The sequence below is a fragment of the Oncorhynchus tshawytscha genome, linkage group LG34 (genome assembly GCF_018296145.1).
Source record: "Oncorhynchus tshawytscha isolate Ot180627B linkage group LG34, Otsh_v2.0, whole genome shotgun sequence".
NCBI classification, from domain to species: Eukaryota; Metazoa; Chordata; class Actinopteri; order Salmoniformes; family Salmonidae; genus Oncorhynchus; species Oncorhynchus tshawytscha.
The window spans coordinates 7,311,047-7,337,030 of record NC_056462.1 but is presented as its reverse complement, the minus strand read 5'-3'; the positions used below and the strand labels follow the sequence as shown (position 1 = coordinate 7,337,030).

Genomic DNA, 25,984 nt, shown 5'->3' with positions numbered 1-25,984 from the left:
GATTTAAATATTTTTCTGTTATGAAGTTTACCACTTTACTATCGCAAATTCATTATGTAATCTGAGCATAATTCTGCGGGCCTTATTGAAATCAGGTTGCGGGCAGCATACGGCCCCCGGGCCAGCCTTTGCATCAAAATTCCATTAAGAATGATTTCTTTGTCCTGGACTAGGCTTAATCTGTGCCTAGTCCGGGCGGGGGCAAAACAGTTTGGGAAACCTTGGTGTAGAGGATATATTGCATGGATCGGATAGTTGTCAGGCTAAGAGAGCAATGTGGAGCTATTAAAATGTTGCTTAGTAGCAATGTTCCCTCAAATTTTCTTCAGCACAGAGCAAATTTCACGTCTGCTGAACTCAAACCAACATTTGTGAAAATTCTGTGCAACTTTCTGTGCTCGCTTACTGTGAACACTGAGGCTGTACCGGCTTGAAGTTACAGTTTCAGACTGTGGTCAAGTAGGCTACTGTGGATGATAATGTAGGCTTACCAGAGAAAACACATCCCATAACATTGTCATGAAGCTGGCCTGGGGGTAGGTTTATGATAGTCATAAATACCTCTTCCACCCCTTTTTTCCCCTCTTTCTACCCTACTGATGTGACTATTGAAAATCCCTTGGTTAACGTCTGGGAACATCAGAAGGTGGGGGAAAATTAACCATATTTTGGTAATCCGACCAGTTGGACATATGCGTTGGTACTTAATGAATATGATGTCAGTTCGGTTGTCATCTGAGACATTCTCATCAATGATAGGATGACATAAACGGTACAGTGGAAAGTCTACACATTATAGTTATCAGATGGAATTGTTGTGCAATTTAAATGTTTGAATATAAAATTATTGGTGAAAAGATGAAATGTAATTTTAGCTTCCAAATGAGAGATTTGGGTTTTCATAAGATTAGGGCTCAGCTCAATCAGAGGCCCGCCCCTGTGAAGAGACATGGGTTATGAAACTATGAAAACACACCCTTCTCCCTCCACTATATAAGCCCTTGACAAAAATGTAACCTCCTGTTCCGAGGACGTGAGGACGATGGTCCATACCTTAAAAAGGACTAACATGTCAACTACAGAACTAAGCCAACCTCAGCGTGAGCTTTGGTTGTGAATGGTCTGAACTTTGAACTGTTATTCACTAAAGTGAGACATCCTAGCCGTTGAGCTAGCAACAGCAGCTGTAAACGTGGGCTAGGAAAGGACAGACAGAGTATCCCGTCTACCACACAACGACGACACTACAACGTATCCCGTTCACCATCAGAGACACTCTTCAAAGGACAAAAGGACTCTGTCGGGCAACACGGCCTTCCATCTACCACCAACCTATTGAAGCGCAGCTCAGAGTAAATATTTATTGCATTTTCCTTTTCCAAATGGGCGGTAATTTAGAATGCATAGGATATTGTATTTACGATAGAGTAGCTGCCTACGGCCCGATAGAGACATCGTTTCTCCCTTTGTTCTTCAGTCTTCCCACTCAAACCCAACCCCCTTTTCTTTGTGTAACCAGCTGTCATATCTGTTCCGCCCGCTAGGGATGTTTTCCTTTATGACATAATTTGTAATCAAGGTATGATTCATTCTGTGTATATGTAATTCTGTGTGATTAGTTAGGTATTTAGTAAATAAATAATTAAAGCCAATTTTGTATTGCTGATACAACTTGTTAGCCAGGGTTATTTCAGATGAGACTGAAATAAGGTGACGATTAATATTGACTGCTGTTGATGTAAAATATTACTAGGTCTTTCAGAGTTTATTCGGAAGATAACAGCTCTATAAGTATTATTTCGTGGTGCCCCGACTTTCTAGTTAATTACATTTACATGATTAGCTCAATCAGGTAATATTAATTACAGAGAAAGGATTTTATAGAAAAGCATGTCATATCACTTAATCTGGCATAGCCAAAGACACGACAACATGGAATAGCTGTTCATTCAGCCTACAGTAGCAGCCAATGTGGGCCTATATTCCTTGAGACTTTTGAAAAACAAAAATGCAGGGCTTGAAATTAACCTGTTAATCGACTTGTCCTTCAGACAAGGAGGTGACTGAAAATGTTGATGTGTAGCTTGATGCAAGAAACCACTTTACAAAATAAAATGCATTATTCCCATACCATAATTAGAGGATCAGACAAATTATGCTACCCTCTGTCTACTTAGCTTATTCAAGTCTGTCTTAAAATACACACTGCTCCTTTAAGACAAAAAAAAGCACTTTACCTGACTCGCTTTTCAAAGATGTCTAGAAATGTACACGTTTTGTGCTCTTGTAGGAAGAAAATCACTCCCCCATTGCAGACTATAAATGATCTATAACTCACATACTAGCAAAGGCTATGAACAAAATGTGCACACATGGCTTCAAGCAGCTTTCATATTGATCTCATAACAAGCGCATCTACTCATGACCGAGCATGCTGTAAACACAGTCCAGTTCAAAATAAATGGCACAGATCCATTATGGCAATGGTCTATTTGCATATAGGCCTACTGCAGCTCTGATTGTTTATGGCGCACCGGTCTGTGTCGAGGAGGGGCCTGAGTCATGCAATAGGATCCTACTCCATGCATTCTGAGGGAACTTTGCTTACGCCTCGATCACAACGACAGAGTCGATGCATTTTGGTACAGCAGAAGAACATTTCCAATGGAACGTTGCCTTGAAGCATTGCGTTGCAGAGGCAGTCGGAGTGTGATCTGTGTGGTGCATACGTTGGATTCATCAAAAGTATGAGTCAAACTGTCTGCGTAGAGAGGGCTTGACAGAAATGGTAGCAGAAGGTGAATGTTGAACTTTTGTTGCACACATACCCAGGTGATGCCGCGTACTATTTTGCACAATGGCGCTGTAGGTGTGATCACGGAGTTTAAAAGGTGTTTCATACTTCCAAAAGTGGATGTGAAACGATCCGTTAGAGATGGTAATTTAAGCCCTCCGAGTATTGTGAAATCACTCTAACCAGGTGGTTCCTTTCAGTCGGGTACCCATCAGACTCTTCCTTAAGGGATAAGAAATTATGCCTTTGCCATGAAGTCATTTGATTAATGGCATTAAAAAGGTAGATTAGCCATGAGTTTTATTGGTTTAGTCAGAGTCTAGTGGGGCACATTATCAGCCGATTGACAATGCACAGTTTAATTAAAAAAGGGACTATTTCAGTTTTTTAAATTGAGTTATATTTTGTAGCCTTAAGAAAACAGATGCTCTGAATCAGGATGGTGGTTTAAGTTATGGTTTATGATGTACTGAAGTTTATGGCAAAATGTTATATTTCTATAAAGATTCACAGCCCCAGTCCTAGGAACGTCAGTCTACCTTTATCGGAGGGCAATAAAAACACTAAACCTCATATCAAGGGACCTACTGTACACAGAGCCACTATCAAAACGTTGACAACAAAAATAATGTCCATAATAACTTCCAATTGTACTCCGGGGCAAACAATGGGACTGTAGTTCCTTCCGAAAGTTAAGATATAAAATGCTAGACTCCTACTCGCATAAATATATAGATTTCTTTACTTCTCTGGAGTTTTTGTTGGCTTGTTCTTGGGGAAAAACTCATAACTTTCAGAAGTCTATTGACATAGCAGCACTATGCGCTACTCCCATACTCCCGTGCCCTTTGAGGATAGAGTAAAATCTAATTTTGACGAAAATGTCTAGAGTAGGCTCATAAATCATATCCAGCTGACACTTGTGGTGCCACCGAGCATGTTATGAGTCTAACTTCGCTCTTTTTATACCACAGATATTTTGAATGACCTAAAAGGTGATTCAATCTGAGCCTGATGTAGAAGCTCTGTATGGATAAATAATGCATTTCCTTTATTTTCCCACATGGAGTTTCTCTCTCATACTTGAATTTCTTCAGTTCTCAGCTTTGCAATTTATTGAATCCTCCCCCAAGAGTTAAAATAAACTAAGCTAACTGCAAAATCTGTGGCTAATGCCGAGCAAAAAGCCTGGAGAGGAGGAACTCCAAATCTCCAAGAAGTACGATTCCCTTCTTCCTCGGTTTACAAGCCCTAAAAACATACATTGAGATTGCCTAGAGTCGTTATATTGTATTGAGTCACAGTGGTTTATCCGTAGCTTGTAATTTAGGTGTCGGTGGAGACCTCTGGAGAGTTGTGTATATAATTACTGAACAAAGATATAAAACCACAACATGCAACAATTCCAGCAATTTTACTGAGTTACAGTTCACTGAAGGAACTCAGTCAATTGAAAAAGTCATTAGGCGTAATCTACGGATTTCACATGACTGGGCAGGGGTGCAGCCTTGGGTGGGCTTGGGAGGGCATAGGCCCAACTACTTGGGAGCCAATCAGAATGAGTTTTTCCCCACAAAAGGGGGTGGCTCCTCAGTTTCATCAGCTGTCCAGGTGGCTGGTCTCAGACAATCCCACAGGTAAAGAAGCCAAATGTGGAGTTCCTGGCTGGCGTGGTCACACGTGGTCTGTGGTTGTGAGGCTGGTTTGACGTACTGCCAAATTCTTTAAAAACAACTTTAGAGGCAGCTTATGGTATAAAAAAATAACATTAAATTATCTGGCAACAGCTTTGGTGGACATTCCTGCTGTCAACATAGCAACTGCACGCTCCCTCAAAACTTGAGACATCTGTGGCACTGTGTTGTGTGACAAAACAGCACATTTTAGAGTGGCCTTTTGTCCCCAACACAAGTTGCACCTGTGTAATGATCATGCTGTTTAATTAGCTTCTTGATATGCCACACCTGACAGGTGGATGGATTATCTGGCAAAGGAGAAATGCTCACTAACAAGGATGTAAACAAATTTGTGCACACATTTTGAGAGATATGTTTTTGTGCACATGGGACACGTTTCAAACATTTTCCATGTTGTGTTAATATTTTTGTTCAGTATAGTTTCACTGGGTCTCCAGAGACACAGCCCAGAGCTAGCAATGTCTAAGCCACAGAAAGGCCCCCGGTTCGCCCCCACAAGACCCACGAGATTTATTAGTCTGTTGAATTAAAATAGTCTGTTGATGAAAATAGTCATGGCCTCTAAACCTTCAATCTGCATACTGGACCCTATTCCAACTAAACTACTGAAAAAGCTGCTTCCTATGCTTGGCCCTCCTATGTTGAACATAATAAACGGCTCCATATCCAACGGATGTGTACCAAACTCATTAAAAATAGGCAGTATAAAGCCTCTCTTGAAAAAGCCAAACCTTGACCCAGAAAAAAAGATTGGCTTATATCAAAATCTCCCATTCCTCTCAAACATTTTAGAAAAAGCATTTTAGAATGCAGAAAAATCTGTTGCGCAGCAACTCACTGCCTTCCTGAAGACTAACAATGTATACGAAACACTTCACTCTGGTTTTAGACCCCATCATAGCACTGAGACTACACTTGTGAAGGTGGCAAATTACCTTTTAATGGCGTCAGGTCAAGGCTCTTCATCTGTCCTCGTGCTCCTAGACCTAAGTGCTGCTTTTGATACCATTGATCACCACTTTCTTTTGGCGAGACTGGAAACCCAAATTGGTCTACAAGTTCTGGCCTGGTTTAGATCTTATCTGTCGGAAATATATTGGTTCTTCTCTGGATGGTTTGTCCTCTTACAAATCACCTGTAATTTTCGGTGTTCTTCAAGGTTCCGTTTTAGGACCTCTATTGTTTACACATATATAATATATAACCTCTTGGTGATGTCATACGGAAAAATAATGTTAACTTTCACTGCTATACGGACAATACACAGCTGTATATTTCAATGAAACACGATGCTGCCCCAAAATTGCCCTCCCTGGAAGCCTGTGTTTCAGACATAAGGAAGTAGATGGCGGCAAATGTTTTACTTTTAAAAACTCTGACAAAACAGAGATGCTAGTTCTAGGTCCCAAGAAACAAAGATCTTCTGTCGGATCTGACAATTAATCTTGATGGTTGCACAGTCGTCTCAAATAAAACTGCAAAGGACCTTGGCATTACTTTGGACCATGATCTCTTTTGATGAACATGTCCTTGAAACAGTCTTGATAGCTTTTTTCCATCTACGTAACATTGCAAAAATGTGAAACTTTCTGTCCAAAGATTATGCAGAAAAATGTATCCATGCTTTTGTAACTTCTAGGTTGGACCACTGCAATGCTCTAATTTCCGGCTACTCGGATAAAGCACAAAATAAACTTCAGTTAGTGCTAAACACGTCTGCTAGAATCTTAACTAGAACCAACACATTTGATATTACTCCAGTGCTAGCCTCCTGTTAAGGCTAGGGCTAATTTCAAGGTTTTACTGCCAACATACAAAACATTACATGGGCTTGCTCCTATCTATCTTTCCGATTTGGTCCTGCCGTACATACCTTATTCTACAGTCACAAGACACAGGCCTCCTTATTGTCCCTAGAATTTCTAAGCAAACAGCTGGAGGCAGGGCTTTCTCCCATAGAGCTCCATTTTTATGGAATGGTCTGCCTATCCAAATCAAATCAAATTTTATTGGTCACATACACATGGTTAGCAGATGTTAATGCGAGTGTAGTGAAATGCTTGTGCTTCTAGTTCAGACCATGCAGTAATATCTAACAAGTAATCTAACCTAACAATTTCATAACAACTACCTTATACACACACAAGTGTAAAGGAATGAATAAGAATATGCACATAAAAATATATGAATGAGTGATGACCGCAGACTCGGTCTTGACCTTTAAGTCTTTATTAAAGACTCATATCTTCAGTGGGTCCTATGATTGAGTGTAGTCTTGCCCAGGAGTGTGAACAGAAAGGCACTGGAGGGGCGAACCACCGTCTCTGCCTGGCCCGGTTCCCCTCTCTCCACTGGGATGCTCTGCCTCTAACCCTATTACGGTGGCTGAGGCACTGGCTTACTGGTGCTCTTCCATGCCAACCCTAGGAGGGGTGCATCACTTGAGTGGGTGGAGTCACTGATCTTCCTTTCCAGGTTGGCACCCCCCTTGGGTTCATGCCGTGGGGGAGATCTTTGTGGGCTATACTCGGCCTGGTCTCACGGTAGTAAGTTGGTGGTTGAAGATATCCCTCAAGTGGTGTGGGGGCTGTGCTTTGGCAAAGTAGGTGGGGTTATATCCTGCCTGGTTGGCCCTGTTCGGGGTATAGTCAGATGGGGCCATAGTGTCTCCCGACCCATCCTGTCTCAGCCTCCAGTAATTATGCTGCAAAAGTTTGTCACGTTTATTCAAAGTTTATTTGTCACGTGCGCCGAATACAACAGGTGTAGACCTTACAGTGAAATGCTTACTTACAGGCTCTAACCAATAGTGAAAAAAATGGTATTAGGTGAACAATAGGTAAGTAAAGAATTATTATTTTTTAAACAGTAAAAAATAAGTAGCGAGGCTACATACAGACACCTGTTAGTCAAGCTGATTGAGGTAGTATGTACATGTAGGTATGGTTAAAGTGACTATGCATACATGAACAGAGAGTAGCAGTAACGTAAAAGAGGGATTGGCGGGACAATGCAGATAGCCCAGTAAGCCAATGTGCGGGAGCACTGGTTCGTCGGGCCAATGGAGGAAGTATGTACATGAATGTATAGTTAAAGTGACTATGCATATATGATAAACAGAGAGTAGCAGCAGCGTAAAAGAGGGGTTGGGGGGGCACACAATGCAAATAGTCCGGGTAGCCATTTGGTTACCTGTTCAGGAGTCTTATGGCTTGTGGGTAAAAACTGTTGAGAAGCCTTTTTGTCCTAGACTGGCACTACGGTACTGCTTGCAGTCTATGACTGGGGTGGCTGGGGTCTTTGACAATTTTTAGGGCCTTCCTCTGACACCGCCTGGTGTAGAGGTCCTGGATGGCAGGCAGCTTAGCCCCAGTGATGTACTGGGCCGTACGCACTACCCTCTGTAGTGCCTTGCGGTTGGAGGCCGAGCAATTGCCGTAACCAGTCAAGATGCTCTCGATGTTGCAGCTGTAGAACCTTTTGAACCTTTTGAAGATCTCAGGACCCATGCCAAATCTTTTTAGTTTCCTGAGGGGGAATAGGCTTTGTCGTGCCCTCTTCACGGCGGTCTTGGTGTGTTTGGACCATTCTAGTCCGTCTTATCCGGTGTCCTGTGTGAGTTTAAGTATGCTCCCTCTAATTCTCTCTCTCTTGCCTTCTCTTCTCTCAGAGGACCTGAGCCCTAGGAGCATGTCTCAGGACTACCTGGCCTGATGACTCCTTGCTGTCCTCAGTCCACCTGGTCGTGCTGCTGCTCCAGTTTAAACTGTTCTGCCTGCGGCTATGGAACCCTGACCTGTTTACTGGACGTGCTAACTTGTCCCGCACCTGCGGTCTCTAACTCGGAATGCTCGGCTATGAAAAGCCAACTGACATTTACTCCTGACCTGTTGCACCCTGTACAACCACGGATTATTATTTGACCCTGCTGGTCATCTATGAACGTTTTAACATCTTGGCCATGTTCTGTTATAATCTCCACCTGGCACAACCAGAAGAGGACTGGCCACTCCTCAGAGCCTGGTTCCTCTCTAGGTTTCTTCCTAAGTTCCTGCCTTTCTAGGTTCTAGGGAGGTTTTCACTAGCCACCGTGCTTCTACATCTGCATTGCTTGCGGTTTGGGGTTTTAGGCTGGGTTTCTGTATAGCACTTTGTGACATTGGCTGATGTAAAAACGCCTTATAAATAAATTTGATTGATTGATTGATTGATTGAATGACCTCCAGGGATCACCAGTCACTTTCTGTCAGTGGATCGAACCACTCCTGACACGGAGGGGTGTTAAAATGCACTCAAGAGATTAGATAGTGACTTGTGTGAAGAGCGTCCTCCCACAGTTCTCCACTTTAGAGAGTCCTTGTCGGCGTGTGCTGATAACTGGGGAGAGAGGTGGTGACTATTAAAGCGTTCTCTTCCATCTGTGGCCATTTGAGGTGTTCCCTCTCCATCTCCCCCGATGACTTGGCACTTTTCCCGACCTGTCGGAGCTAGCGTTATAATAATGATGACCTCAACAAAACTTATTGGCCACAAATTTTTATTTGAGTAGGAGAGAAAGCGAGAGTGATCGCAGATGCTTTACATGGGTCCCTCAAATGCATTTAAGCGAGCTTGGCTGCAGCCTTTGAGGTAAATAACACAGAGCAGAAACTGAAGCTAAGCTTAGGGCCATCCGCTAGCATCACTCAGTGACAGTAAATATAGGGGAAGTCTATTGGAAACAGACTCAGATTGTGTCCCAAAAATGGCACCTATTGGCCCTGGTCAAAAGTACTGCACTAACGGCAAATAGGGTGCCATTTGGGACGCATCCTTATATACATCAAGGAAAATCTCGGCAGAGGCTGAGGGGGAAAAGCATTGCCAATATCTCCAATCTCTGCCTCTCCAAATACAGACTTTTCAAATCAAAGACCTAATCATACTAGAGGCGAGGGTTATGTCTCAAAAGGAACTGGTTGGTGTATTTTAGTGGAAAGGCCTGATGAAATAATGGATGCAAATGAGACATGCTATATGCCATCTGACGTTCGTGACCAAGGTAATACACTGCAGTTGCGCTCAGTGTAATTTTCATATAAAAAAGTCAAAAAAACAGAGGCATAATGTTTGCCATTGGAAAAAAGCCAGGTGCAGATGGTGGTTTCGATCTCTGTGTTCCTTGATACACATGCATGTACACACACATTCAAACATACAGCGTTTAAAAAGAGGATTGATTGTGCGTCTGGTTATGTTTTCAGGTTGGTTAGTGTACATGGAAGGTTCCTGTGTGTGTGTGTGTGTGTGTGTGTGTGGTGTGTGTGTGTGTGTAGGTGAATATATATATCAGTTCAGGTTAGTTGGTGAACATGGCCAGACTGTTTGAATTCGTACAGTATGCGTGAGTGTCTGTACGCGTTTGTGTGTACGCAGACACATGAGCGACTCGGACGGCCGCTGTTAGATAGCTGACTATGGTCTCCTCTACAAGGGGGCCATGACCCCACAGTGGCCACACACGCTAGCAAGAGGTCAGCAAATCCTAAGGGGGTGGGGGAAGGGCTATTTAAAGACGCACACCAAAAACGCAGCAGATAGCCTTTTTTGGGTCGAGTCTATTTTTAGGCACGCATAAGAATTACTTAAACTGTCTGTGAAAAATGTTTTTGGTTCTGGTGCTAATGGAGGTTGACTAAGTGCAATATCCGGAGGTAAATGTGAAATTAGTTCATTTTATTATTACCGGTAATTGAAGCCCCAGAGATAGTTTCAAAGTCCCAGTTAATGTACTGTGGGGTTGAGAATAAACCATAGCCTGGCAATTTGGTGAGGATCTCTACGACAGAGAATGAGAGATGGAGACCAGAAATGTAAAAGCAAAGGAATGTCCGTCAAATCCAAAGTAAATCTCAGTCACGACATGGTGAGTCGTGAGACTCAACCATAAAATTGTCCGATGCCGACGGGGCACCTCAACGCTACGGCCAAAAAAGGATAGAATCCACAATTACTCTCTTCCACAATTAACTGAATTGGGGCCAAGTTATTTTAGTGGTGTATTTTTGGTGGGAAATATGTGGGGAACTCAGGCTGGTGGCACAGGAAAAGAGGTGCTTGGGAAACAAAATAAGACCTTGAGAAGGCTAGTGTGCTTTTGGTGGAGACGGCCCATTTTATGGGTTGCTTGGGGTTTTAGCTGCCGGTATTTTGGTGCGTTACTTCAAAGCAGTGTTGTCAGAGAAAAATCGTGATTTGCATTCAGCCTTGAAATATAAATCAATAAACCCAAAACAATGAACAAAACAAAATACAAAAGCAAAGAGAAGGTAAAAAAGGTCCAATTGTGGTTTCAGATGTGGGTATTTTAGTGCGGCACTTCTAAGCGGTATTGTCCGAGCAAAAGCATGATTCCCATTAAGCTTTGAAATTTAAAAAAAAAAAAAATCAGATAAACCCAAAACAATAAACAAAACATCATACAAAAGCTCCTCTGCTGTACTGAACAATTCCTGAGAAGGAAATAGATGAAAATGTGGGTCGTAATCCAGGATTAGAACAGTTTATTCTGTTAACTGATCCAAGGTCAGTAAAACCCACTGTTGTCCACACAGTCAGCACGTTCTCTAAGAGCAACATCTGATCTAGAAATGTGTCAATTAAAATGTGCCCATCAGCTAGCGCCTGTCATTCAAATGGCTGCAAGTGGATTTCCTTCGTATAATATATCGGTCAGATACAATGCATTCTGAAAGTATTCAGACCCCTTGACTATTTCCACATTTTGCCTTATTCTAAAATGTATTAAATCGTTTTTTGCCGAAGCAAAAATAGGATTAGACATTTTTGTAAATTATTTAGAAATAGCACTAGAGTAGGTTTTCATCAAGGACCTCTCTATACTTTGCACCGTTCATCTTTCCTGTGATCCTGACTAGTCTCCCAGTCTCTGCCGCTGAAAAACATCTCCACAACATTATGCTGCCACCACCATGCTTCACCGTAGGGATGGTGCCAGATTTCCTCCAGGCATGACGCATGGCAATCAGGCTAAAGAGTTCAATCTTGGTTTCATCAGACCAGAGAATCTTGTTTCTCATGGTCTGAGCGTCCTTTAGGGTCACCTCCCTGACCAAGGCCCTTCTGGCCCGATTGCGAAGTTTGGCCGGTCAGCTAGCTCAAACTTTTTCCATTTAAGAATGATAGAGGCCACTGTGTTCTCGGGGACCTTCAATGCTGTTTAGGTACCCTTCCCCCATATCTGTGCCTCGACACAATCCTGTCTCGGAGCTCTACGGGCAATTCCTTCAACCTCATGGCTTAGTTTTTGCTCTGACGTGCTGTGTCAACTGTGGGACCTTACATAGACAGGTGTGCCTTTCTAAATCATGTCCAATCAATTGGATTTACGAGGTGGACTCCAATCAAGTTGCAGAAACATCAAGGATGATCAACGGAAACCATTTAGAGTATCATAGCAAAGGGTCTGAATACTTATGTAAATAAGGTATCTGTTTATGAATGCACTGTAAATCAGCTCTGACTTTTTATTTAGCCTTTTAAAATCAGGAAGTGCCGTTGTGATAAGGAATACCTTTTCCCAGAATTCTCAATATTTAGTAGCTTGTATTACTACACTGAACAAAAATAAAATGCAACATGCAACAATTTCAATGATTTTACTGAGTTAGTTCGTATAAGGAAATCAGTCAATTTAAATAAATGCATTAGGCCCTAATCTATGGAGTTCACCTAATACCTTTTTTGCACTATTGGTTAGAGCCTGTAAGTAAGCATTTCACTGTAAGGTCTACACCTGTTGTATTCAGCACATGTGACAAAAACTTTGATTTGACTGGGAATAAAGTAGTAGCGTGGATCAGAAAACCAGTCAGTATCTGGTGTGAACACAATTTGCCTTATGCAATGCGACACATCTCCTTTACATATAGTTGATTAGGCTTTTGATTGTGGCCTGTGCAATGTTGTCTCACTCCTCTTCAATGGCTCTGCAAAGTCGCTGGATATTGTCAGGAACTGGAACACGCTGTCGTACACATCAAACCAGAGCATACCACACATGCTCAATGGGTGCCATGTCTGGTGAGTAGTCAGGCCGGGGATATTTTCAGCTTCCAGGAATTGTGTACAGATCCTCACGACATGTGACCGTGCATTATCACGCTGAAACATGAGGTGATGAAGGAGGATGAACGGCACGACAATGGGTCTCAGCATCTCGTCATGGTGTCTCTGTGCATTCAATTTGGCATCGCTAAAATGCAATTGTGTTCCTTGTCCGTAGCTTATGCCTGCCCATACTATAACCCCACCAGCACCGGGCACTCTGTTACAACTACGTCAACAAGCCGCACAACCACACGACACCATGCATGGCGTCTGCCATCTGCTCGGTACAGTTGAAACCAGGATTCATCTGTGAAGAGCACTCTTCTCCAGCGTGCCAGTGGCCATCGAGCATTTGCCCACTGAAGTCAGTTACGACACCGAACTGGAGTCGGGTCACGACCCTGGTGTGGACGGTGAGCACACAGTTGATTTTCCCTGAGATGGTTTCTGACAGTTTGTGCAGAAATCCTTTGGTTGTTAAGACCCACAATTTGAAAATCCACAAACCTCTGCACAAAATGTGAGAGAAATAAGCTTTTTGTGCGTGTGGAAAATTTCTGGGATCTTTTATTTCAGCTCATGAAACCAACACTTTACATGTTAACGTTTATATTTTTGTTCAGTATACATAGTACATTTATGATAAGGCCTAGCCAAATAGGCAACTACTATTTATGTACTTAATCCTAAAGTAGTATTCACTAAACAGTATGTAGTATTACAATTCAGTCACATCCCCGGCCAAATAGACAACTGGAGTGTAGAAGACTTGAGAACACCTTTAGCCCACGCTTCTTTACTAAAAGGAGCTATAAGCTGCTTTGGGATAGTAAAATCTGCCCACGTGCCCTTGAGCAAGACACTTCACCCTTATTGCTCCTGTAAGTCACTCTGGATAAGAGCGTCTGCTAAATGACTAAAATGGAAATATCAAACTGCTTAGACCCCATATCACAATTGATCCCCAACAAGCCCTCGACTGGACTTAACAGTTTTAAATCAAATAATATCTCCCCGTTACATGGGATCTGTTTGTTCAACCTCTCCACTCATTAGCAGACCCCCTCTGTGTGAACGAATGAGCCCGGGGGAGGGGGAGGGGAGTGGAGGGGGAGACAATACGCTGACAGAGCCGGTGTTGTCCAGCAGGGTTGCATCACATCATTGCCATGGCGGCTAACCGCCAACGAGCAGTAGCCACTGCCCTGAGAGCGCTAATGTAAGCTAATGCAATTACGCAACACAAGGCCCTGCTCTGTGGCTGGGGGCAAAAGCAATTGGATATGACAACCTGCGGTGTTGCTTCTGTCCAGTGTGGGTCCGGGATTACACTGTGCTACTGGTATTGTTATAGAGCAGCAGTAGAAACTTCTGGAGGCACAGGATGATGATTAGAAGAGTGAGGAGAGAAAGACAGAAAAAGAGTGAGAAAGAAAATGGAAAACAGGGACAGAGGCAGAGGGAGCAAAGTGACAGTTCGAAAAAAAACATGACGACAGAACGAGAGATAGAAATAGAGACGGGGAGCAGAATAGGACTCGTTCAGGTCACCACTTCATCCCGTCAGGCAGAAACAGAGAAAGGGCATTAGCGTTAGCAATAGCGCTAGCTACGATTAGCATGGTAGCATTATGTAAGATGTACGGCAGAATGGTCCTCTAGCAGTGAACAATACCTCAAGAGTTGCCTCTGCGGTCTCCTCCACCCCACTGGACCATGGCCATAACGATTAACAATTAGCGCTAACGGGAAGTAATTGCAGTATAGAGATGGACTGCTATCCAAAACCAGATTGAACCGGTTCATCAGAAAAGTAAGGAATTATCATACAAGTAATTTGTATGCATTCAAAATGTGGTTCCCTACCAATGTGTGGATAGGGATAAACAAGTCAAGGTAGCCTGGAGTAAAAGGACTGCCCATAAATCTTGCTCAATTTGGCACTCTTTCTGATGTTCTGTCTGCCCGTCTCTGTCATTCTGTCTACCTGTGGTCCTGTCAGTTCCTCGGTCTGTCCCTCCATCGCTGTAGACCTGCAAAGTCTGCAGTCTGGCAGGACTCCCTCTCTCTGTGTGTGTGTGTGTGTGTGGACATGCTGGAGGAGCCTCGTCAGCGGTGGTATTTCAGCTCACATCTTTATTCTACTGAGGGACTGTCTGTCCACAGGCCATCATGTCCATATTGCATACCCTGATGAATAGACCTGGCAGACGTTGGCACCATGTGACCTCACAAACAAAACAGAAAAGAGTGGAGTCAGTGGACTGATAGTATTACGGAACCCCAATGTTGACCACTGTCTCGCGATCATATTTCACGTGTCAAGTGCCATGCTCAGTCCTATGGAGTCTCGTGGAATCATCTAATTGAATGCTGCAGAAATGGCAAAACAGTTCATTTCAGATACAATAGTCAACAATTCTCTGTCAACTATATTCAAAACCATACTTCTCATTTTCAACCCATCTTGGAATGTGACAGGGCCTTCGATCCCTCTGTGTGACACACAGCATGGGCTGACTGTCAAAGCAGTTTTGTTATCTGCCCTGCCAGATAGTGTCTTTATGGAAACTTTCTCAGTAAAACAGCAGGCATTCCTGACAGGCCAAGGTTGGTAAGTCAAATCAGTGAAAAGTCACTGCTAAGCATCTGAGAAGGGTCCTAAAACATCCCACTGCTGAGAAGGGTTCTAGGTTCTGAAGTCCTAGGAAGGCATAGGGCACAGAACTTGTCAACTCCATGCTTGGAGGGCTAAGCCCCAAACACTGCCGGTGTTCCTCATCTACGCTTTAAATCGCGACACGAATCAATCCATTGGCGAGCAACTAGGTCGAAAAGGAAACGGAAGCTCTGCAGGCCTGCGATTAAAAAGCCTTGGTGAGGGCTTCTATACCGTCTTTCCATCTCTGTGAAGCCGACCCGACATACATTTTAATAGGCCTGACATTTCCTATTCGCGGCTATAGGCGGTGTGGAGGAGACAGACGTTATGGGGGAGTTGGGAGCGAGAGCACCGTCTGTTAACTGTGTGTTTAGCCTTGGAAAGAAGACCTTTCGTGATGTGCGAAAAGCTAAATAGCCCCACAGGGGACCTGCAGAGTCTTTGGACAGCAGGCTAGAGAGCCTCGTTATTCTAAAACACTCCTATGCTAATGCTAACACTAATGACTTTGAAGTTGGAGGGAATGTGGTAGTAAGAGTGAAGCAGCTAGCCTAGCACTGAAGGAAAGAAGGATAGAGAGGATCATTATTCAGGCAGGCTCAATGCTAATGCTACATCACTAATGATAATAGCTAACTGCTAAATGTTTTGAAGGCGAAGGTGGAATGTGGAATGAGGGGTGAAGCAGCTGGCGCAAAGAGAATTGCTCTTCCAGTGCAGAGAATTGAGACACGTATGAATTCAAACTTTCTGGCTCAATGCTAATGGTTTTGAAGGTGAATGTGGCTATCTGCGGGAATGAACCAGTAGGGGTAATGTCATGCTAAGACAATTGCTCTTCAACTGCAAAGGGGGACAGCATTCCCTGCATCCTTGCAAAAGACAATTTCGCGGTACGGCTAATGAATTACCCCACTCAATGAATACATGGTGGATATAACATTGATATTCATTTAACCTACAATCAGGCTACTAGACAAGCATGATTAAAAAGAGAAGTAGACGTCAACACAACAAGATTGACTATCAGCTGTAGCTTATACAGTATTACCTCCCCATAGATGGACTGAATTCCCCAAGTGCCAGCGTGAACTGTGTGGAGTAGGATAAGGTGGTCTTTAAACAAGGGGCGAGTGGGTTATACTTACGTCCCTTAGACAGGCCCTTTGCCCTCCAGAGGGCTCTGAAGCAGAGAGAGAAGTCTATTTACATTCTAGTCATTTAGCAGACGCTCCTATCCAGAGCGACTTACAGGAGCAATTAGGGTTTAGCGCCTTGCTCTATCAGGAGGGGACTTTACAAGATCCGTGTCGGAGAGGGTAACACTAACCTCTGCGAGTTAAGATATTCCCGGACCAGGATGCTTTACTGTCGGATAGGCACTCTGTAATGATGCCGCATTTAACTTTGAGTTTCGAGTCGTTGTCCTTAGACACTGATCTAAGCTCAGCGTATCACCCCCAACCTTCGGAGGTGAGGGTGGAGTAGGGGATGGGGGGGGTAATGCAAAATTGTCTTCTGATCAGCTTCAAGGGGCAACTTCATAACACTCCGAAAGTTCCCCGCGAGATCGTAGAGCAAGTGGCTCAGAAAAGGTCACCGGTGCGAACAACGTTTATAGACTCAGAGGTTAAAGTATCTGGGAAAGGGGACAAAGTCAACGGCTTGACATGTAAAGAAAGTCAAAGACAAACTCTTGGTGTGTATAGTTGGACTGGAGAGCCCTTGTTTTGGTACCAGTCTCAATCTTGTGGGGTAGGACTGTGTACCAGAAAAATACTTTAAGTACCCTCCTGGTGTTTTGGGCTCTTGTTACAGACAATTATACTTCTATTTTCATCGCCGTCATCAAATAGCAACAGGCCTCAAGAGTTTCGCTGTGACACAACCCTGACACACTACTCGCCCAGCTAACGGTAAGCAATAGCAGACATTACATAGCACTGAAAATGAGTGTGTGTGTGTGTGTGTTATTGTCTGTGCAGGTCTGTGGGTGTCTTTGCTGACCTCCGTGTGTGTGTGTGTGTGTGTGTGTGAGCATGCAACTGTTTGTATGCGTGTGGTTGTCGTTATGCACGCGTGTTGGTGTAACTGTGCATACGTGTTTGCCGAGTTTCACTTTCTTACACGGCATTGTAACTCAAGAAGCTTGTTTTTCACTGCTTGCTGCAAAGCAATCTTTGTCTTTGTGTACGACAGGGCCTTTTAACAAATGACCCTAAACGGCATGGTATGAGGAAGATAAAAATAAAAAACAAGAGTTGCCAAACCAGACACATTTATCTTCAACATTTTTCAACCTAACCCGAAATCTGCTAATACTTCAACTGAGACCTCTTGCCGAATCAAGCCCTCATCTTCCTGAACTAAATTGAAATCCTTTTCCTGTAAATAAAACTGAACCACATTCCATCCATTAACGCCCTATCGATTGATCACTGTGGACACTGTGCGTACACAACCCTGTGAGGGGAAATCGTCAACCGAAAGTGTGGTGGTGGTGGTGGGGGGGGTAAAAATGTCCTTGTCCCATTCGCCAATGGGCATGCAACAAAGCGTCCCTGTGTGTGTGTGAGGTCAGGGGGAACAAGGGCCAAGGGAGCCGTGCTCTCTCTGCATGTGAGAGTGTGGACTCAAGGGGTGGGTGGGGTCAAGGTGGCATTCCACAACACCTTAGAGACTGGCCTAATGGACAGATAATTGTGGAGGGGAAAAAGAGCAGGATGAAAAAGTGAAATGGGTAGAATGAAGTAGGAGGGAGAGAGAGGGAGAGAAAAGGCAGGGGAGGGTTTGGGGAATTGGTTGGTTTCGGTTGTCTTTCAATATGGGTTCAAATTAGAGTTATGGAAACCTTCCGGATACTGCACAAAATTCAATCCATGTCACTCTCTCTCTCTCTGCCTCCATCTTCCCTCCGTTCTCCAGCTCTTTCATTATTTTAGCCATGTTGTATTTGCAATATGATGACACATCAGGGTTCAAGACAGACAAGTGGCACGGGACCAGCGATTCTGTGTAAACATGATGAGCATTGACAAGACTGCAGAGGCGAAAGCCCTAAAGGCCATACACCATTTTGACAGGCAGCCGACATGTTAAGAGTTGAAAATGCAAGCAACGTATTGTTTTTTGTGGCTGTATTGTAGACTATTTGAAGAGCCTGGTTTGGGTTAGATGTTCCCATGTTCCAAATGAAAGCAGAGTACGGTTTTTTGTCTGGCTTTTTCCTGAGGTTAGAGGTTCGGGAAGAAAAACCCTGGTTTTAATTGAAACCATTTTTGTCCTGTCCACTGTTGGGTTTGGCTATGGTGTAGTGCTGGGATGTAGTGGTACTGTTCTGTTCCAACAGACAATGAGTATCCGATCTAATCATATTACAAAAACATTTTTAAAGTGCAGATTCTCAATCAAAAACAAATGACTAAAATAAAATACTATAATGCCAAAAGCAAATAGACAGCAAAAAAAAAAAAATAGTAAAAAATAAATACTTGTGTATTATTAATATTCATAATTTTGGAGTGCCTGGTAAAATAACAGATAAATAAATAAAAAATAAAAAATTACTGCTGGACTATTCCATTCACTTTGCCCTCATTGTTGATCTTATGAAAACTTATGAATTGTTATCAAAATCATACATCCAGTCCACTGATACGCAAGTGCTCGACTCCCAATGGTTTGTGAGGCATGTCCGTTCAAACAAAGCCTACTCTGACTGACATTACACCTGCAAACACAGCAAAAAGTCATTACCTTTCACGTACAGACAGCTAGTGCAAGAGTGGCAAAAAGAAAAACCTTACCGTCATAAAAATCAAAAGCTGGGAGACTTATTCGGGAGAGACGGGCATCGGTGATCTCAATTCTTCACTCGTTCCGGAAAATTCTGCACTCCTCCTCAGGCTTTAAATCCAGAGCCTAGTCTGTCCGTTCCTGGGAAGCACCCAGATGCAACAGAGAGAAGAGGAAAACAGAGTTAGAGAGAGAGAGCGAGAGAGTTCCCTGTTTAGGTGAAGCAGTGATGAGAGAGGGCTATTTTGAGACACAGACATGCTGCAACTACAGGACTGGAAAGTTACCCCTAGAGTAGGTGGGTCAGAGTGTGTGGGAATGTGTATGGGGGGGTGGATAAAGTGACAGGATCTGCTTCTGCCTACATACATACAATACACGTAGCCATCACGCAGTTACAAACCCACAAGCTCACACACACACACACACACACACCTCCCCATCCCAGGCATGAGCTATGTCAGCGGGGCGGTAGCAGACAGGCATTCCTCTGTCAGGATAAGCAGCAGAGTCAAAATAAATGATGGATAGACTAGAAGGGGGACGGAATGGGCAGACTGCGCGGAGTGAGGTGTCAAATAGGTAATGCACACCCAACTCTCCCCAGCGTCGCTATTTGAACGATTATGTGTGTGCCATTAACTTATTGGGCGCCATGTAAAGTGGAGTTCCCACACAGAAATAATGTTGAGCAACAAGCCACATTTGATATAGCCCATGCAGGACACAAGCTTTTGCTCTCTGCTGTTGACGGTTTGATCATCTGTCAGAAAAGTTGGCCCGGATCAGTGTGATGATCCGCGAGCACATAAACATTAAGCACACACACACACACACCGTCCCCTCCACCCTATCCCGACCAGCTACTCGCAGGCAAGTGATGTAACTAGAGCTATATTCACCTTGCATTTAGAGGCTGGTCATCCCATAACGTAACACAGCTACTGGACAACTTCCACCTCTCTAAACGCAGCAGTAAACCAAACAGACACAAATAGATGCAGCAAGGGACATACACAACATAACATAAGCTTCATCCGCCTGGTCCCTGAGATGTTCATTAAGTTCCTTTAATGATCCCCTTTGGATGAGTCAAATTAAACTCACTGGTGGTCACTGATGAGGTAGCCAAGACTGATAAATTATTCAACATATTTAACAAAAGGAGTTAGTTATCGTGGACGAACCTCAATTCATTACTGCAATTTCTCTGGTGAACTTCACCGGCTCACACTCCAGTGCTCTCTCATGGGCTTCGCCCCAATATACTGTAATACATCATTACTTACTCATACTTCATTTCCTACTTTCCAATCAAAACAGATGGATGACAAGACTGGATAGGTTTTCAATTACATTTTTTCATCAAGATGAGTAATTTAAAAATCAGTGGCCATGAAGGAAATGAGATGAGGAAGCTTTCAAGGAAATAGTGGAATAAAGAGAGAGATTGATGTTTTACTTTTTACCATTTTGAGGCAGAGGCTTCCATAACAAACATGCCTACAGAAACTGCTGTGCCAACCACTCCCTTTTCTTGTGGATTTTGGGTGACTCCTACAATTGCCAACCACAAGAGCTACTTTGGCCATTTGGGGTGTAGCTTTGTGTGTTGTGAGGTCTGCGATGCATTTATGCTGTCTGCAGAAAGGCACAATGACGTACAGCACAGTGTCTATTATGGGGTTCCCACTGTGAACATGCTAAGGGAAATGGAGAGTTTCATGTTGTTGGAGAGATGAGGACAATGCTATCACTATCTGTGATGGGAGAGGAAAAAGAAGTTGTATTCCATCCACTGCTAGAACTTCCTCTTGCGTTCAAATGGCTCCAATGGTCTGCAAAGATTACTTCCGAACTTTACGTAACATCATGTATTATTGAGCTTTAAATATGGATGCCTCGCATGTGAATGTACCGTACAATATATAGACAAATATACTTTGTGTGAAATGAGTAGTCTAATTGTAAAGTTAAGGTCATGCAACCTGAATTGCAAGTCTTTATCATCCACATGCTTCGGGACACAGAAATCCAAGTTAATCGAATAGGTGTTGAAATGAGTCTGACGTTAACTAACTAATGTGATGCTAACTAACACCACATAGTTTCTAAACCCAGTAGCGCGAAATCGCAAAACTTCCGGGAACATTTGTGAAGCCAACCAAGCAGACCAGGGTTTGTGGTTTGAGAAGTCAATGTGAGAAGTGAACAATTCTTAAGTTGTTCATTTTCTCGAAATCTAAAAAAGGCACAACCTAGATTGGTGCCAATGTCTTAACTTCTTATGGCTGCAGGGGCAGTATTGAGTAGCTTGGATGAAAGGTGCCCAGCCTGCTCCTCAGTCCCAGTTGCTAATATATGCATATTATTATTAGTATTGGATAGAAAACACTCTGAAGTTTCTAAAACTGTTTGAATTATGTCTGTATAACAGAAATCATATGGCAGGCAAAAACCTGAGAAGAAATCCAAACAGGAAGTGAGAAATCTGAGGTTGGTCGATTTTCAACCCAGCTGCTATTGAATTCACAGTGGGATATGGATGAAGTTGCACTTCCCAGGGCTTCCACTAGATGTCAACTGTTTTTAGAAACTTGAATGAGGCTTCTACTGTGTTGTGGGGCTGAATGGGAGCTGAATGAGCCAGGTGTCTGGCAGAGAGCCAAGGGCTGGTCAAGCGCATTTCACATGATAGAAAATAAATACAATTTTCTGTCTTCGCTGAGTGCCGTCTCAGATTATTGAATGGTTTGCTTTTTCCGTAAAGTTTTTTAAAAATCTGACACAGCGGTTGCATTAAGGAGAGGTATATCTATAATTCCATGTGTATAACTTGTATTTTCATCTACATTTATGATGCAAAATCACTGGATGTTTTTGGAACTAGTGAACGTAACGTGCCAATGTAAACTCAGATTTTTTTATATAAATATGAACTTTATCAAACAAAACATACATGTATTGTGTAACATGAAGTCCTATGAGTGTCATCTGATGAAGATCATCAAAGGTTAGTGATTAATTTCCTCTCTATTTGTGACTCCTCTCTTTGGCTGGAAAAATGGCTGGGTTTTTCTGTGAGTTGGTGGTCACCTATTTGAAATTGGACACTGTGGTGGGATTAACAACAAGATTACCTTTAAAACGGTATAAGATACATGCATGTTTGAGGAATTTTAATTATGAGTTTTCTGTTGTTTTAAATTTGGCGCCCTGCACTTTCACTGGCTGTTGTCATATCATCCCGTTAACGGGATTGCAGCCCTAAGAAGTCGTACATGTTATTACTCCAACTTCGTGAAGTGGCAAACTGGCATGTTTTTATTCTCGTGAAGTTCGGCGCGAGACGACCGTTAGACCCGATGACGTGTTTCTGCACATGAGCTTAGCTAGCCAATGTCACACTGAGAAGCAATTACAGCCTGTCTTCATACTGCGCAGTCTTTGCTCATACTTTCAACTAGTTAGCTTGATGCTAACGGATACTAACAACAAGCTAACTCCTAGCAATAGAGCTAGCAACAAGTCAACCGCGAACTGTGCTAACAACAACAACCTGGTGCTAACTGATGCTAACAACAAACTAAGTCCTAGCAATAGAGCTACCGACAGTTGAGCCGCTACCGCTAGCTAGCTAGCTCAGTGCTAACAAGCAGGCCCAGAGAAACTCTCAACCACCTGCATGTCCAGCAACTATGCAGTGTGACAAAAAGGTAAATGGAGCATCGATTCAGCCAGCTGCCCGTCCTGGATCAACACAGTCCGAGTCCCTGTCACCCTGCCAATGATGAAGTGGTAACGCTCAAATCCCCTCTAAAAAAACCAAAGGCCACTATGGAAATAAGCAGCGCTGACGACATGATAACATGTCTCCTGCCACTGAAGTAGTCCCATTCTAAGCCTGGCACCTTGAGGACCCCAGCGATTGGGGTGTCAGCTGTCATGATTAAGCGGCAACTGGCAGCGCTAGCTGCGGTATCTCGACGAGCAGAGAATTGACATGTGCTAATGATGTAACTTATTCAGACAGATCATGGACCTAAAAGGAACGGTCTGAAATTCTGTTATTCTGAGGGCCAGAAAGAGAGCAATTTTCAGCCTGTTCCATTTCAGTTCTAGTCATGAAGAAAGATCAAATGGGACGTTTTCATCCAACCTGGTACTGACCAGTCTTACGGCATTTGAACACAAATTGGGCATTGTCGCTGATTGCTGTTCAGGTAGAGACTTCAGTAATACATGATTGTTAAAGGGAGAAACTACTGAACCAAATATGTTGCACCAACAGCTCTGGAATTATTACATTAAAGTACCAGAGACGAAAAGCTGGCGCACACACAAACCTATGAGCCAATCAGGACTAGACGGGGCACGTCAACATTGTCTCACCGGCCTGATTTCAACACCCAATCCATTATCAGCACCAATATGGGTCCAGCCATTCCCAGCTAAGTAAGTGACAGGTTATAAAAAGCAGAGAGGAGCAGGATAAACACACATTACAGTGGCACAATGTCTGCATCCCAAATTACACTTTTCCCTATAGAGTGTACTACTTTTGAACAGGGACCCTATAGGGCTCTGGTCAAAGTAATGCACTATCCCTGGAATAGAGCGCCATTTGGGGCACATATGAACTCAGTTTAGGGGTGGACCAAAAATATAAAAACGGGGACCAAGGCCTATATTTCATCCCACTAGCAAACAGCCCAGATAATAACCTTAAGCCCAGTGACTTATGTTTGGGTGGTTGGCTTCATACAAATACTCTATGGTTGGCTTAATGTATGTCACCTACGGATAACAAGGAACACTGTCCTGGTATGTTGTTTATATAAAACCTGTTATAATAGTCTATTTAAACTAGGCCTAAGTTAAATCATATAGAGAGCTACAGTATACAGGTAGCAGGTTGTGTGACCTTTGCCATGTAAAGGCTAGATGCAGCCCTATAAGATTAATGCCAAAATGGCCCCAAATAGAATTCAAAGTAGGCTGTGGCTAAAGTTAACATACCCTTCACATATAAAATAAACTGCATCCCACTGTTGAGCCTGAACCTTATCAAACATTTTGGGACGTGAAGTGTTGGGAGATCGATGTCATAACTGGGAACATTATTCTCCTATGATAGAGTGCCGTAAGAATGTTATGAACATTATGACACGAGTCATCAATCAACCCAGCTCAACCTCTCCCAGACTCCCTCACACCTCTGCCCTGGGACCCACTGACGGTCCCATTTCCTACCACCTCGCCCGGCAGCCAATCGGGCACCCATGCTCACTACTTCCCTCGCATTCTGCCCGGTAACGGGATCCAAACTGTTGACGGCGGCGCCCAGCCATTTTGGCTTAGGACGTGTCGACCCCAGGATTTACACATACTTGACTGGTGCAAGGTTTAGAGACAGGAGGGCTTTCTTTAGCGCTATACCTCTCATCAAACCGGAGAGACAGAAGCAAGGGAAGGAAAGAGAGAGGTGGTGTGTGTGTGTGTGTGTGTGTAGCCCTTACTTCCTCTACATACCCCAACGCCAGTTCCGCCATATCGGCATTTATTGCAGAGTTGTTGGCGCAAACTACTCTCACATTTGATGCACCGTCTGGTAGCGTATGTCATCGCCACAATAGAATACACAGAGAGAATGAGAGAGAGCGCGCGCGAGAGAGAGAAAAAGAGTGAAACGGATGTAGGATTGTCATTAATACTTTCCTCCTCCGTAATCCTTACCGCTCATTTTCACAGCTTATCCCGGGCCCACAGAAAGGTCACAGAGGAACAAGCCTTGGGCCAGGGCCAGAGGGGTACCACCACTGTGCCTTTTCAGAGAGTTTGACCTTTGACCACCATGAATCACTGCACACTTTTTCCACCGCTCGCAACAAACAGGACGTAAACAAACGAGACCCGGGAAGGGAGTGGCTGGTTTGACACTATAAAAACATAACGGTCTTATGAAGAAACGTAGGCTTCGTACATTTAACAACCACAGAAAGAACTCCTACATTTGAAAACACTGCAGGCTTAAGCTTTCAGTACTTTATGTTGATATCTACAATATTCTACAGCGCCCTAAAGCGTTACAGAGGATTTGCTTAACTCAGCGATAGCGGTTTCTAGAGAGAGGGGGGGGGTCAATTCAAACTAACTGTAACTTTGTTCCCCACTGAAGCACTTTAGAAAAAAGTACAATAGTCCTGCTGAAAATAGCTTGTTTGTGTGTCCTCTTTCACACAGAGAAGATCTGTTGGTGTTCCAGTGACATCGACCCCTCTTAATGCTGTGAAAATAACGCCTGGCTCCCAAATGCCACCCTAACCCCTATATAATGCACTACTTCCAACCATAGCTCTATGAACAGGGTGCCATTTGGGACACTCAACGTGTCATATCCCGCTGCCTAAGGGTAAAGGTCAATGGGGTCCTTTGTCACAAAGAACTCAGCCGTGGGACTTCCTTATCCAGGTCATTTCCATGTAAAGGACTCATGAGCACCAACATGTGAATTTCATAGGAGCATGTACAATTGGGTGCCGGATGAAAGCTAAGAGTCTATGAAGGCATATACACTGAGGCACATTGACTGACCAGGTGAATCCAGGTGAACGCTATAACCCCTTATTGGTGTCACCTGTTAAATCCACTTCAATCCGTGTAGATGAACTGGAGGAGACGGGTTAAAGAAGGATTTTTAAGCCTTGAGACAATTGAGACATGGATTGTGTATGTGTGCCATTCAGAGGGTGAATGGGCAAGACAAAATATTTAAGTGCCTTTGAACGGGGTATGGTCGTAGGGGCCAGGCACACCGGTTTGAGTGTGTTAAGAACTGCAACGCTCCTGGGTTTTTCACACTCAACAGTTCCCCGTAAGTATCAAGAATGGTCCACCACCCAAAGGACATCCAGCCAACTTGACAAC

At 43.5% G+C, this 25,984-nt stretch overlaps 1 protein-coding gene across 16 annotated transcripts in view; it reads right to left on the bottom strand.

Moving 5' to 3' along the window:
* sorbs2a (sorbin and SH3 domain containing 2a) overlaps positions 1 to 25,984 on the bottom strand; it is a 105,451-nt gene that overhangs the window by 68,618 nt on the left and 10,849 nt on the right. For 13 of the 16 annotated variants that reach the window (XM_042312003.1, XM_042312002.1, XM_042311999.1 and 10 more), the window contains exon 2: positions 19,069 to 19,198. The gene's annotated coding sequence lies outside the window, so the exon portion shown is untranslated. Of the gene's footprint in view, positions 1 to 14,587; positions 16,757 to 19,068; positions 19,199 to 19,344; positions 19,465 to 25,984 lie in introns of those variants that run through there. The other 3 variants (XM_042312000.1, XM_042312001.1, XM_042312006.1) reach the window with 3 other exon arrangements.